The sequence below is a fragment of the Lagopus muta genome, chromosome 11 (genome assembly GCF_023343835.1).
Source record: "Lagopus muta isolate bLagMut1 chromosome 11, bLagMut1 primary, whole genome shotgun sequence".
Classification (NCBI taxonomy): Eukaryota; Metazoa; Chordata; class Aves; order Galliformes; family Phasianidae; genus Lagopus; species Lagopus muta.
In genome coordinates this window covers 10,459,552-10,475,303 of record NC_064443.1, presented here as the reverse complement: position 1 = coordinate 10,475,303, position 15,752 = coordinate 10,459,552, and the positions used below count along the sequence as shown (strand labels likewise).

Below are 15,752 nucleotides of genomic sequence, written 5' to 3'. Positions count from 1 at the left end.
AACAGGGGAGAGAGTTGAGTAAGAAAACTCCAAGTGTTCTTCTGAACTGGACCCCAGAAACAGTGGAGTGTAGATAAGATATTGTGGGCAGGACTCTTGGATCACAGAAATTAGGAGGCTGTGGGTCCTGGATCCCACTGGCACTACATTTGGCTCCATTCCACTGCCTGTGGGATTGCAGGTTTCAGATGGAGCTGAAGCCCTTTGCCTTCTCTGACCAGGATGGGGCTCCCCTTTGTTCATGGGGAGAGAAGGTGGGGAATGAAGTGTTGTGCCTGGTGAGACTGGGGCTGTGGACAGCTGGGGAGGATCCAGGAGAAGAGACTTTGCCGGCAAAAAGCGGTCATGGCCGTAGGAATAGGGATGCAGTCAAGGCCTTAGTGTTTAAAAAAGGAGGTGGTGACAGGAAGATTTGCATGCAACAGATGTGGAGAGAGAAGGAGAGTTCAGGGTCAAGGAGGATGGTGCTGCTTGTCTGCTCGTTCAGGGGCAAAAAGGAATCGGTTGCAGATGGGATGGCGGGCGCTGGGCAGAGTCTGGGAGCAGCTCCTCCAGAGGCTGTCGCTGCTCGCAGCATTGCAGGTGTGTTGTGGCAGGTTGGCACAGTTTGCAGCCATGTTTCCAGCCTGCAGCTCTGGGTTGCAGGGGGAGATGATCTTCTCAGGCGTATTTCTGCAGGGTTTTGCTAGGAGCTGGGAAATTACACTCTTGGGCTGAAGCCAAGGAGTGGAAGAAAGATAGCAGGGGTTTTATTTCTGGTCCCAACACAGGGGAAAGGCTTGCAGGAGTCATTTAACCTTCCGTTTTCCTTAATGTAGAAGAGGATAACAACTTCTTATCTTGTAAAGATATTTTAAGGATTAATTCCTTAGTAAAGCACATCTGAAGTAAAATCTTCTGGTGTGAGGTAGAAAATTTTGACAGCAACATTCAAAAAATTCAGGGCTTTGTTAAAAATGTATTTGACATCTAATGTCCCATAGGACATCCACATTTTGGCATCTGTTCTCCTGTTTTAGAGTGTTTGTACAAGTGCTGTTTGCTGTTTTCCCAACAAAACTCAGGTGACAAGGGCAGATGGATGCTTGTCTGAGACAGAAGTGTCAGTCACACTGATGGCAAACTGCAAAGGGGCCAACCACTGACATCAGGTGCCTTGTTATAGTTCTCCCTGTTTTGTAGTGGAGTGCTCAGAGGAGATAACAGCAGGTCTAGATTCCAGGCAGCTCAGCCAACAGATAACTTAAAACACTAAGGAAAAACAAACAAACAAACAAACAAAAAAAAAACACAGCTATTTCTTTATATCGACTAGGGTAAAAAATTACCCGCTCTTTCTATGGCTCCTGTATGCCAGGAAAACTCCCAGAGCATATGCTGTGTTATTTTAGCAGGCACAGTTATGATGGGTTGGTGGTTAGACTGGATGATCTTAGTAGTGTCCAACCTTAATGATTCTATGATTCTAAGATTTTCAAGGGTGCTGAGTATTCACTTTTAATTTGTTTCCAATGGAGAATCATGCTATTTATTTAGTTTCGACTGACTGGCTTCTAGCAAGGAACTACAAGGAAGGGAAATGCAGTGGGATTGTAACTTTCACAGACAGACAAGGTACAGGAAAATCTTGAATGTTTTGATCTTTTTTGTTAAAATCACAGTTTTCATGTTCATTGGGGTTCTTATATTTTGACAGTGTGAGAGAGAGGGAAGAACAAGGTCTGTCCATTTCTAATTGTGCCCTTTGCTTTACCTCGAGTACTGTGTTCAGTTTTGGGCCCCTCACTACAAGAAAGACATTGAGGCCCTGGAGCATGTCCAGAGAAGGGCAACGAAACTGGTGAGGGGTCTGGAGCACAAGTCTTATGAGGAGAGGCTGAAGGAGCTGGGATTGTTCAGTCTGGAGAAGAGGAGGCTCAGGGGAGACCTCATTGCACTCTACAACTTCCTGAAGGGAGGTTGTGGTGCAAAAGGGTCTGGCCTCTTCTCCCAGGCATATAGTAGGACCCGAGGAAATGGCAAGAAGTTATACCAGAGGAGGTTTAGGTTGGATATTAGGAGAAACTTTTTCTCTCAGAGGGTGGTCAGGCACTGGAATGGCTGCCCAGGGAGGTGGTGGAGTCGCCATCCCTGGCAGTGTTCAAGAGGCGCCTGGATGAGGAGCTACGAGAGATGGTTTAGTAGCTTGTGGCACTGATAGGAATGGGAGGGTGGTTGGTCTAGATGATCTTGCAGGTCGTTTCCAACCTTGTGATTCTGTGATTCTGTGATTCTGTGTGATTCTGTACCTTATGACGTTCATCGTGTTCAGGTCCCAAATAAGTGGATAACCTGTCCCAAAGCTTCAAGAAACAGCTAGGATTGTACTGATGGCCCATGCCATCAGTATAGTCAGTGTTCTCCTGGGCTGGTAATCTCAAGACAAAAGAAGCGAGCTGAGCCAAAAGGAATCATTTTCATTCCTGTTATATGAGTGGGAGGGGGAGGCACAAAAATGATGTGATTTTGCTTGAGATTATGTTGGACAGAGCTGCACTTTAGCCTCACCCACTGGGAGCCGGTGTTTAACTCAGCCATTGAACTGTACTTGTGTTCTCCTGAGCATCAATAGTTTTAAATTATTACTCTGATATATTGATTGAGTTCCAGCTACAAGGATCTACTTTGCTGTGAGTAAGCTGCAGCTTTTTACTGGGATTTCCCTCCCCTTCCATCCCTGCTCCCAGGGCTTGCTGTGTGCAGTTTTGTAGCCCTTCAGTTTTCCTTGAAAATTCAGATTCATTCGCTTCCATGAATGCACGATTCACAGTGGAGCTGACACATTTCATTAAGCTCAGCACATTGCATAGAAGCTTGGCGAAGGGTCCCTGGGCTTTATTCAACCCAGATGCACCGTGTGACCAGCTGTCACAGATTGTGTTGTAAAATTAGAAGAAAACCATAAAAAACAGCTGAGGGAGGATGGGGAAAATATATTTCCTTCTCTGGGGACAGCACTTTGAGCTGCGACAGAAATTCACACATACAGACAGACACCATGGGTAGTGCCACTGTATAAAGGATCCACCTTGTTCCTACTTTAGCACGAAGTTACACTTTTAACTGGTTGTCCAGGGCATGTAGATGTTGGTGGAATATTGCATCCTTAACCAGGCTACAGGTTTCAAAACAACCTGTAAAAACATTGTGTCTTGCCTCATTCCATTAGGGAATGTGTAAGAGTGGAGAGTTGTGCAGCTCTTTCTGTAAGGGTGTCAAAATCTGTTTGTATTCATTAGAACTGACAGAAGCTGGGGTAAGTTGTCCTTGTGTTGAAGAGTTCTTTTTCCACATGGTGTGACATAGCATTTTGTGACATTCTTCACCATACTGCTCCATTCAAGTATACAACTTTCACTGTTGCAACATAACTAGCAGGTGTCATTTTTATTGTCACTATGTGTAAATATGCCATAGCTTTGATAAAGTAATAACTGGAGACCTCAAAGCACTGATAGGTGACTACTGGAGATGCTAACAACATTAGTTAATCAATGGTGGTGAAATTATATCATCATCCAGTAAGTGAAGCATACAACACTGCTACTGGAATATGCTCCACACCTGGTGTTTACCTTGACTTGTGCCAGTTTGCAAAATGGGTTCAGCTATTTCCATTCAAGCATCATGTTCACCATGTGGGACAAAGCTTGCCTAATAAAATGCTTTCAAGTGAAAAACTCTCATTAGTCTTTTCTCTGGGATAAGGAGGAACACACAGTTCTATGTCCATGCTGAATCCTGACCCCTCTGGAGCGGAGGTGATAGCAAAAAATTTGGACGACGTGGAAATGAACTACATGTTAAGTTCACCTTTGTTAATATTCAAGGGCCACGTGTAACCTCAGAGAGAACAACTTCTTGAATGCATTAACAGACAACTGCAGAGATTTTTCTGTGCAATGCTATCAGTTCCGTTCATCTTTTATAATCAGGTCAGTATGTTGAATAGACAGAATGATGAGGCTGTGAGGTATGTCAGTACCATAAGTGAAGGTTTGGGTCTGGATCACCTCTCAGTTTGACTGGGTCCTGTTCTGCACACTGGCACAGCCTGAGTGTTGGATATGGAAAGCCCTCCTGTGCTTCATGATAGAATGGCAATGCTCTGGATTGGATTTGGTCCTGGAAATGACCAGGCAGCACAGTTTCAGTGGGCAGCCTGCACTCTCCTGAAGCATAATGCAGATGCTTTGAGTCTGAGTTGGAGCAGTGGACATCAGGCTAATCTGGCACGATGCACTGTGTAGCATAAATGCTAAGTTGCATCCTGAAGCTCTGATTGAGCACCTGGTGGGAAGGCAGGGCCAACCCAGGGGAGCACAGGTGCATGCAATGTACCTGAGTGACTGGAAGGGGTGGAGCCAGGATCCAGCCTTTCCCAGACCTCATTTAAGGGTTTGCAGTGAGGGTGGGGGGAAGGTATCTCATTGGAGCTCCTTGTCTACTGGTGGTCTTCTGAAGGTAAACTAGTTTTCTTCCTTTGTTTCTGTATCTACAGCTGTTGGGTTTGTGCTTGTTCTCATTTGCTGCAGCTTAGGATTGTGCAACTCTACTGTTGCAATACTTTCCATTGTGTTATACACTTTGTGGGATTAGATAAGGCTTTTTGCAGTATATAGGCAGAGATCCCACTAGCAGTGTCATTCTGTTTGTAAGTGGGTAGAAAAGAAATTCAGGTATTGGGCAGCAGTAGGTTGGTAACCTGGGTCCAGAAAGAACACAGGTGTGTGTGGCTGATTAAAATGAGGAGAACTAAATTGTGATCTTAAGGTTCTAAAGCCTTATCCATATGGAGATGGCAGTGTTCAGCATTTCACATGGTTTAACCCAGGAGAGGATACAATTTCCTCTTATTTTTTTCTGCACCTATAAATCCTCCAAACACAGTCTTTTTATGAAGGCACGTTTTATATGGCTTTTGTAACATTAAGCATAGCATATGTACACACACACACAGAGGTGCTTTTCCCTGAGAAACTGTGGGATTTCACAGCACTTTTTTCTTCCCACTTAATTCCAGCTGGGGATATGAGGAACAAGGCTGTTTGTCAGGCGGTGTTTTTGTCTAAGGCGGAATGTGACCAGCCTTCCCAATGAAAGGCTTTCAATCCGGCTGCCTGGGGGATCTCAAGCAAACTTGCCCTCGGTGCAATAGTAAAAGAGTGGCTCTGATAGAGCTGGCCTGGCAAGGCAGATTTGCAGGAGCAAAGGCCTCTTGAGGGAGCGAAGCCAGCTGGAATGTCCTCTTGACTGAGCAAATCATAAAAGGAGTTCTTATTCTGCTGGGAAGAAGTGGTAGGATTGGCCTTACTCTCAGCCTTTGGCAAAGGGATGCGTCTGCAGCAGGGAGAGGGTTTTGTCCCAAAACACTGCATCGTATGGCTGCACTCTTTCTTCAGTATAGTGCTTTCTTGGTCGTGTAAGGGGGCTGGGGACACAGAGCTGGAGTGAGAGCTGTCCTAAAATTGATTCAGTGGCAGCAGGAGCTGAACCAGCCCTATATCTGAGGAGGAAGGATATACCTTTGTGCCAATTCTCCTCCTCTCCTTTGCTTATTCTTTTCTCTGCCAGCATTAACAGAAAAACCATCAGGCTGTGCACCTCACTGGCCTTGTGCAGCTCTTTATTTTTCCAGGCAGATATTTGTATTAATTCTGATGCAATCAAGTGGTTCCTGTCAGCCTCAGCCTTGCTATTACATGTCTTTAAGTGTGTGTGCGTGTGTGTGTATAGACCTGCCTCCCTGTTGCATGCAGTATCACATGAAGGTTCAGGTGCTTTGTTTGCTTCCTCGAGCAGATGATAATGCATTTTCCCCTTATTACAAATTGTACCTTAAATTAAAAAAAAAATAAAAAAAATAAAAATAAAAAAAAATGCCAGTGATGCTGTTCCCTTGAGGTTTTTGTATCCAGAAAGATCCCTGATCAAATGAGCCACTACCAGGCTGAGCTGGAGGGTTTGATCTTCAGAAACGCAGTGGCTTTGGCCTTTTTAATGCAAAACCACTTTCTGGGAGCTCACTTAGCATAGAAACTCACGTGAAATCAGCAACTTGAATACAGTTGTTGAAACCTGTTTTTTGGAGTTTTGAAGGGTAGCATATCTCCAGCAGTTGAACATTGGAGCAACAGTTGTCATGTTTTCTCTGGTGATGGCTGTTACCTTTCTTCAGATTGCAAAATAAAATAAATCAGAAATCAAACTTACTAAGCGGAGATGCCATAGACTCAGTCTGATATGTGTGAACTGATTGATTTCTAATGGCCTTTAGAAGTGGACTGCTTTCTGAAGTGAGAATTATCGCTAGCATTAAAAATTAGTTAAGAGAAAATTCTGCTTTTGGTGAATTTGAGGTTTGAATATATGGAAGGGCAGATAGCAGATGACTTACTTGTTGCTCTTTAGGTAACAGTCCCACTGAGTGAAAATCATGGGCCCAAAAGCATTTGCACAGGCTTGTTGTAAGGGTAATCTATCCATAGATGTGGAAGTACACCTCTTTTAAGGGAAGAACACAGATCAAGGTAGGGTAAATGCATGAAAAGCTGTAAGCTTCATCTGCCATTCAGCTATGGAGTAACCTAACATTTCTATGCCTCAGAGTTCCCATCTGCAGTCTCGGAAGGGTAACCCTGCACTTCTCAAAAATGTTGTGAAAATTTGTGGATATGACCTCACAGAATGACTTGAGGTTCTCTGGCAGTGGGATGTCATATTATTAGAGTCAAAACTGGGCCAGATATTGAGTTCATACATAAACACTGGGGACCATAGCTTGACTCAGATGCTGTAGGTAAGTCCAAATCCATCCCACAGTTGCTACATCCGCAGAGAATGGCTGTTTTCCTTTAAATCTGCTGTTCTTCAATGGGTCTCCATCCTTTGCCAGCCTGTCTTTGTGAAATGAATTTTCCCCATTCAAAAGCAGCAGTGTTTTATTTTTGTTTTAGCTGTGCTTGGGAATGCAGAGCAATTCAATCAAGAGGAAAATACACCATGAAAAGCTCTGAAAGACCTGAGGTCAAGGATCTGAAGTTACCCACAATATTAATGACAAACCAGTGGCTATGCCATGGCAACGGACAGAAGAATATGTGGCGTGGAAACCATAAGTAGTGTGGGGCTTTGAAAGAGCACAACTGGGAGAAAAATGGAAATTACATGATGTTCTCTCTGTTCTGTGCTGGGACAGCCATGTACAGTCTAATCCTTAATTCTGGCAAGTCTGAGATTTTTCAAGAGGGCCCTGTAAGAGATGGGGAAAGGAGTTGGTGCTGGAAGTAGGCTGCTGAAAGGTTTCATTTAAAAGGAGAAATGTTTGGGCAGGAACAAGTTCAGTTTTGTTGGTTTTTTGTTGTTGTTGTTGTTTTTTTAAGGGGGGGGAGGAGTAGGAATGCTGGTGCTTTGAGATCTTCATGCCTGGATTCTCCTTTGGGAGAGAAGGAGAGTTCTGCTGTAGTCATGGTCCTGCTGCCATCTTCTTTCTCACTGGCAGATGTGAGGCACTAATGGGAGAGCTCTTTCAAATGTGGGATGCTGTTTTGCCTTCCAGAAACCTGCTTCTGCTGCCTGAGGAGTGGTCCTGATGGTTAGTCCACACCAATTTGTAGTGGTTTGGTTCAGGCTTCCACAACAGTGATGGCAGCAAGTGGTAGGATGAGAGGGAATAGACTTAAGTTGTACCAGGGGAGGCTCAGGTTGGACATTAGGAAAAGTTTCTCTGAGAAAGTGGTGATATAGTAACACAGGCTGCACGGGGTGTGGTGGAGCCACCATCCCTGGAGGTGTTCGAGAATTGTGGAGATGTGGCACTGAGGGACGTGGTCAGTGGGCATGGTGGGGGTGAGTTGGGGTTGGGCTCCATGATCTTAGTTGTCTTTTCCAACCTTAATGAGTAATTTAAGTAGTTGACAGTGGTGGAACTGAGCTCTACAAACCTGTGATGATCCACACACCCTGACATGGCTGTCCCAGTCTAGACCAAGCATGCTTTTGTCATCATATTGCAATGTGTGCTGAGCCGTAGCCTGATCTCAGGTGGCATGTGTTACCATTATGGCTTGAAGTCAATGCCAGCAGATGCGACTCTGTATGTTATTCCTGATCTAGTGCTAGCAGTTGGCAACCCTGCCCTCAGCATGAGGTTGGAATTTGATGATCTTTGATCTCTCCAATCCAAGCCGTTCTATGATTCTACAGTATGATTCTTCACAAATGTCCTTTTTGCTCTTCTCTTTAGCTCTGTGAGCGCTTTAGCCACGTAACTTTGAACAGAGCTTTGTGTACATGTAGCTTTTTTCCTTTTTTTAAGTCACACCATGCCTTTTCAGAATATTAGTAATATAGTTACTCAAAACCGGGTCAGACTAAACTGGATCACTGAACTGAGCCTGCGGTTCTGTACTGCTGTAACATCTGTTGCTGTAGCATTTGTTCTCTGCACTGCCTGTCAGATAACCTAATTCTTTGTGTGGATGGGGAGCACGCTGGAGAAGGGAGAGAGATGAGATCTGGGTGGGAATAGCCCTGTGTGGGACTCTGCCCACTGAATCTGGTTGGTTAGATGAACTTGCTTGCAACAACTGAATGAGAACACAGGAAAGGAATCATATGTTTTTGGTTTTGTTTTTTTTTTTTTTGGGGGGGGGGGAGGGGAAGAAGAGTAGTAGTGGGCAAGGGAAGAAAACTGCTGAAATCAGAGAAGAAGGTGTATATGGAAAAAGTCCTTGGATAAAGACAAGAAGTGGAAAAGCAGTGACCTTTGTGGCTGTTAATGCTCTGAAGGATTGCTTACAGCAAATACAGCAAACACCTAAATATGGCTGTGAGTCCCTTTTGATGATATGAGAGGCAGTAGTTTGGGAGATATTGAATTTGGAACAAGAACGTGGTGCAGCTCGGTATGCAGTCTGCTTTGGGGCACCCTCTGATCACTTGGGAAAAGCTTGCACTGAATGACAGAAGGGAACAAAGTTTAGCTGGGATGCATGGTTGAGAAATGTGACTGTGTTTTCCTCAGTCAGTTGGCATTTGTTGGGTACCTTTTGGCATATTGTTCAGAGGCTATTTAGCTGACTGTGTGTGTTTTACTTCTGAACATGGAAGACTTGCATCTTTCCACTTCTTGTAAGGTTTGTGGTTCTGTAGCTCCAACCATATGGGAAACAGAGGTGAGATGAAGCTGGCTAGTTGTTAATGCTAATTTTTTGTGAGGACATGCTGCTTTCAAAAGTAATTCTAACTGCACCAACTCAGTTAACTTCTAACCACCTCCTTGGCATGGTTCCTTTTCTCCTCAAAACTAGTATAAATGTTTAACGTGGTTATGAATAGATAGAAATGATGAAGATGAGTGATGAAGAAGAATGAGTGGAATAGTGATGGTGAAGTGTGTGTGCATGGACTGAGAGCAATCCAGGCAGGGCAGAGGTGTGCTTTGGCTTCTTTTTCCCCTTCGGATATCTGGATAGGGCTGACTGGCAGCAGTGGGTAGTACCATGGCAGATCTGCAAGAATATGGCACCTGCCTTGGGAAAATGAAGAGGAGCAGACTGATGACCACATCTGGGGCAGAAGACAAATGCCGTCCCTGCTCTGTGGGTTTGGGGCTTTTGTTACTTCCAAGATCTGATACCAGATGGATCTTCCAGGAGAATTTGCTGCCATATGGGGAGGCTGGTGGCAGAGGTAAGTGGAGATGATAAGCAGGATAAATTCATGCAAGACTCTACTCTCCATGCCAATGAACATGGCTAGTGTGATGGATGTTGTTTCCATCCTGGTATGGTGGTAATAAGTTGGCTGGATGAGATGATCTTTGTAGTTTTTCCAACCTCAACGACTCTACGATCCTTTGGACACTCTGTTCTTTTTCCAAAGTCTACAATCTTGCTGGTCAAACTGGATATTGACAACTCTGAGCCACTCTTTTTTTTCAAAGGCACTTGAAATCTTCCTTTCTGGCTGCTTTCTTGACAGCCCTCATTAATCCTTTGGTATTTCTCAAAGTGGCTGTGTGACTCTTGAGCCACAGCTTCTTCCTGAGTACAATTCCTCAAGCACTGACTATGGTATATAACCAGCAGCATGGCCTGTAGAGTCTCTGCAGGCTTCTCTGTGCCTTTAGATTTATCTAGAAGTAAACTAGGAGAGGGTAAAACTGCTGTCATGGTGTGCACAGCCCGCTGCCAGCACATCGGAGCAGCAGGACACCAGTGGAGCTGTTCTCCTTGTCTTTATGATGTTTTGGTGGTACAGTGTGGATTTCGGCAGCACAGAAATTTCAGCATGAAAAGGAAGGTTGGCAGCTACTCCTCCAGCTGTTCATAAACTGATACGTGTCAGTGGTGAACCTGTGTGTGATATCAGAAACAGCAGCTACAGATGGAAAATCACCAAAGTGCAAGTTGTGCTGACATGCTCAACACCTGACATCAGATTCCTTGGAAAAGATCCTGAGGAATCTGGGAACCGTGGCATATGATGGATTATTTCTGATTTGGCCTGTGTCCTCCATGCAGCTTACCTCTGTCAGTCTGTGCTTCTCCAGACAGCTGGAGGGTTGTGGAAATGCATGTCTCCTCTTGCGGCCTTCACTCTTCCTGCTCTGCTAATAGGCTGGTGTGAGTGTGACACATGCAAATGTTTATCATATGTCCTCAGGTGACAAAGTCCTGGAGTACAGTCTGCTCTGTTCCTTCCACCAAGGATGCAAAAAATAATCGTACGTGTTTGCTGGGAGCTAAAGACTTGGTAAAACTCCAGCCTTTGCATTCCTTCAGAGTTTGTAGGCAATTATGCACTGAAAAAAGCAGCTTACCGTGAGCTATAGAGAACAGGCAGATTTAAAGCATGTTGTTCTTCTGATTTCTGGCAATAAAACCTGCAAAGATGGCTTCCAGCAGCAAAGTTCTTTGTGATTCAGTCTTTTTCCCTTTAGGATATCTACCAGTAGAAAATAACCTGTCCAAACCTCAACATGAAGCATAGGAATAACCAAAGCTGAGCCCAAGCAAAGCTGCTGAATAGTTCTGCTTCTGTCGCATGTCAAAAGCCAAAGCTGAAAACAGGTCTGTAGTGGCATTTCAACTCCAGATGCAAGTTATCTTTTAGCGTCTTGTATTTATATGCTTTTCTAGTAGCAGCTCCAGGAATAGTGGCACTAGTGGGAAGGGTAGTTTTTACCCCACGGGCTGCAGGAGCAGAGTGACAGCTTTGGTAGCCTCCTGCATTGGAAAAAGGGGGAGCTCACTGCTGGCATTGTTGTTTCTTGGGCACCGGGACCAAATTTGTTCTGTTAGGATCTGCTCTTATAACACATAAGTCCTTCTAGGTATGCACAGAGGACAAGATGAGCCATTAGCTCCTGCAACAGTTCCAAAAAAAGAGCAAAAGTCCTGTACTGCTTGTTCACGGCCTCCCTGGCGTTTGCACAGGGGAAGTCTAATGCCATTCCACTGCCATATTGTTTCCCATAAGTATCTGCCAAAGAATGCCTGATGCAAAAAATAAACCGTGGCAAGTGCTGTCTGTTTCCATTACTGTATGGGGAATGACTGGCTTATGTAACGTGCAGCGTGAAGCTGTTGTAGAGATCAAATATAAATATTGCTCCATTGTGGAATGTTCTGGGAGCATAGTTGACATTTTTGTGGCTGACAAAAAATCAAAGCTCATTATCACTCCTGAGGTTTAACCTCTCTGTGCATTTGTGTGTGTGTCTTTCTATTTCCGTGTATTAGAGGCTCTTGGTCAAGCCCTGATATTCTGATCTATTTTTACTTGGTTGCTGCTCAGGCAAAACTTCCATTGACACTAATTGGAAAGCTGCCTAAGTAAAGGGTGCTGAGGGAGTTCATAAGCTGGCTTTAAGTCCACTTGGTTCTTACTTCTGAAACTCCCTTTCTTGAGGTTTGTCTTTGTATCTTTAAACTTGTCATTAGCAAATTCTCATCCGGTGCAAATCGTGTTGTACTATTGGTACCAAACATTCATATTTTTTTTAAATTTTATTTTATTTTAATGTGGTTGAGATCTTTCTGGCTCTGCATTTCACAGAATCACAGAATTGTAGGGGTTGGAAGGGACCTCCTGAGATCATCGAGTCCAACCCCCCTGCCAAAGCAGGTTCCCTACAGCAGGTCGCACAAGTCGGCATCCAGGCAGGTCTTGAACATCTCCAGAGAAGGAGACTCCACCACCTCCCTGGGCAGCCTGTTCCAGTGCTCCGTCACCTCACTGTAAAGAAGTTCTTGCGCGTGTTTGTGCGGAACTTCCTATGCTTCAGCTTCTGTCCGTTTCCCCTTGTCCTGTCTCCACTCACCACTGAAAAGAGTCCGGCCTCGCCATTCTGCCCCCCACACCTTAGATATTTATAGACCTGGAATAGGTATCCTGTGTGTCTGTCCTTTGAAGGACTTTCCTGGTAGAAGAAGTAAAGCCAGCCAGATGGCAGTAGAGCTGTGCTGACATGCTCTATGGGTCTGACATCAGAATATTTATCTTTTATAATTCTCCCCCCTCCATCCCTGGAAGCATTTAGAGTTTGAATCCTTGCCACCAGACAAGTTCCGTCCTATCTCCTCTCTCTTTTCCTCCTATGCTATTGACAGAGGATATCAAGTGGAACCTCTGAACGTGGGGCAGCCAGAAAGGAAGAACCACTTCTTTATATCATTAGCTTGAGGTTTTTAATTTTTGGACTTGCTAAAATCCTTCTCTTGCTTCACTGAAAGAATTTGATGAGGCAAAACACACACAAGTCCATGCTAGACAGATGGTGCTAAAAAAAAAATAATAAAAAAAAAAAGGTGGCAGTGAGGCGTTGTGGAAGGAAATGGAGGAGTGAGTGTGAAACAAGGATGGGGAGAGTAAGTATGTCTGTAGGCATGAGAAAGTCATGAGAAGAATGATATAAACCAGCCCCTGTAGTGAGCAGGGGAGCTACGGTATGTGAAATTTGTGTCAGCAAGCAGCAACTTGTATAAGCTCACATGGGCTGTTTCCTGCAGTGGCTCTATCAAGAGATGTTGAGTTACAGGTACTGGCTGGACACAGTGAAAGGCTCTGTTCTCATCTTTCTGCATCCTGAGCTCTGCTCTCCTGTTGCTACAAGTTAGTCTACACAGTTTGGAATTTGAGAACTTGGACCAACACCCACAATTCCTTTCTTACCATCTTATGACCCAGCCTGTGTTTTAACTGTGTTGTTTTCCAGCTATTCCTGGAGATGGTGATAGGTGAAGCCATACTCTAGGCCACAGTGCTGGTCCTGGAAAACAAGTTATGTTTTGCTTAATGCTATATTTTGCTATTAGGAGAGCAGTGGTGGAAAGTTAGGTGTTTATTTGCTGTCTCTGTAGAGAAGGGATTCCCATATTTCATGGCACATGGTGGAACCCACAGTTCTATTTGCTGGTAAATGTCAAACCTCTGAATTTCTCCAGAAAAAGAGAGATTTCCTTGTAATGCTCATAGACTTATTAACTGTGGCTGCAGAGCAGTGCCACCTTGCCAGTATGACCTTCAGGAGACAGTTGTGAATAAGTGAGGAGGTAAACAGGCTGGATGGTCTCAGTGGTGTATGAAGCTGTATGGAGGCATGTCTAGAGTGATCACAGGCATGGGGTGATATGACTGGACTAGATGACTTTTACTGATCTCTCCAACCTTAATGATTCTGTTATTCTATGACAGCAGGAGGATGCTACACGGACTTAATGTTCTACAAACTTCATATGCATTCAGTGAGTTTTAAATAGTGTTCGTTATCTGGCCAGTCAGTTCATCCTATGAATTGTTTGTGCCAACAGCTGATCATTTAAATGCTGATGAAGTTTAATATGAGCTTAAAATATGCACTCTCTTTAAATCTCACTTATGCTGACGGTGCAAGAACAGGAAATTTCCCTTCTGTTAGCCAACCTTAGTGCCAAGCTTCAGGTTTTTTACCCTCTGATAAGGACAAAATATTTTAGCTGCTGGTCCAAGCAGCTGATTCAGTTGCAAAGGATAAATTGGGCTTCAAATGTACTTCTGAACTTCTTGGGAAAACATGCTGCCTTTCCTGGGATATCTGCATAAGCAGTAAAATGTAGAAATATCTTCTTATGGGTGCTTTTTCTTAAGGTTGCTCATCAGGTAGTTTGTAAACCAAGAGAACTGAGTTATTTGGTAACTCTGATAAGGAGCCCCTCATGTTTCTCAATTTCATTCATTGTTATACTTAATACATAATTACAGTTGGGTAGGATATCATTAGCCATTAATTTCCTGTTACTGATGAAGATGGAATTGACTTCCCACTTGTAAGAGCCTTATTTCATGCTTCTTAGTGCCTCAGCCTCCAGCACAGCATTTCTGAAATGTCTTTGTGAAACAAGCAAAATGTGACTTCCTTAGAGCTTAAAAGCAAAGGGAGAACTGGACATCAAATGCTGCAGAGCCTGACCCTGCCAGGGATCTATTCCTGCAAACCAGTGAATGTCCTCAACACACTGAGAATGAAAGCCAAAGCTCTCTGGCACGCAGCAACTTCAACTCCTTAGAACTGTAGGAGTGTGCAACAGGTAAACTTCCCCTTCCTGAGCCAAGGAGAGCAAACATCCTTCTCTGGGCATCTCTTGTACTCTTAGATGCTTGTTCTGTATTTCTCCATTCACCCACTGTGATGCTCTAGGCAAGAAACTTCAGATCTGAAACAAATAAAGCATGGCTCCCGCAGTGCCTATGTTCATAGCCCACTGGCTTTGCAGAGCGTTCATTCCTCCCTCAGATAGCTTGGAAGTGTGGCTTTTCTGATAGCTCATCTACTGGGAGTATGCCTGACCGTTAAAGGCCTCACATTCAATTACCCCTGTGCCACAGAGCAAATATCTCAAACAGCCGAGAAGGCAGTGCAGCTGGTGAGGATGTTTCCAGCCAAATCCCTTGCAGAAAGGAAGACAGGCACTGGAGTTTCTCAGAAAGCCATCTGCAAGGTAAAAAAGTGCTGTCTTTAGGAGTATCCATTTGTATCTCTCCACCAACTTGCCTCTAGGTCATAACAATACCCCTTTATAAAAAGTTTTTATTGTTATTACTACTGTAGCTTGCGGATCTTGCAATGATGGAGTCTTTGGGGCAAGATAAATACAAATATACCTGTCAACCCCTTTGTCTATCTTTGTAGCTTACAAGGTTTTGGCATGATTAGTTGATGAATGGCTTGTGTTGTGCCATTGAGAGAGCCACTGAGCCATCCACCTACTGCTTTGAAGGTAAAGTGCTGAATATTTAATTGTTGTCATCATCATTCTGGCTTTCAGTTCCATGGAGATGGGCCAGCAGTGAAACCCCAGCTCCAACCACCCCAGGCATGGGTGTTGTTTGGATACCGATCTGCAATTAAGTTCCAAGTCTAGCAAATCATTATCATGGAATGAATAAAACTCCAAGTGGGATCATCTTGGGGGCAAATCCCCACTCGTTGCAGTGAGGCTTTATGCCAGTAACTAGACTTAGAGCCAGGGGTGCAAGCTTGAAGTTTGAGATAGGATTGTATTTACAACTTGAACTTAAGGCTGGGCAGGAAGTGAGTAATCTGAAGCTTGACTCTGAAGATTTCCAAGTGGAAGCAGCTAAATAAAAATGCTCTCTTCAGATCATCTTAGCCTGAGGCTTCTTCTCGGGCAATGGGAAAAACACGATGATCTGCCCTGTCTCTGTGG

At 44.2% G+C, this 15,752-nt stretch overlaps 1 protein-coding gene across 1 annotated transcript in view; it reads left to right on the top strand.

The window, feature by feature from the left end:
• The first annotated feature begins 4,465 nt into the window (after positions 1–4,465).
• Positions 4,466–15,752, top strand: part of SLC41A3 (solute carrier family 41 member 3) — a 45,996-nt gene continuing 34,709 nt past the window's right edge. The window contains exon 1 of the mRNA XM_048957575.1: positions 4,466–4,503. The gene's annotated coding sequence lies outside the window, so the exon portion shown is untranslated. The remainder of the gene's footprint in view (positions 4,504–15,752) is intronic.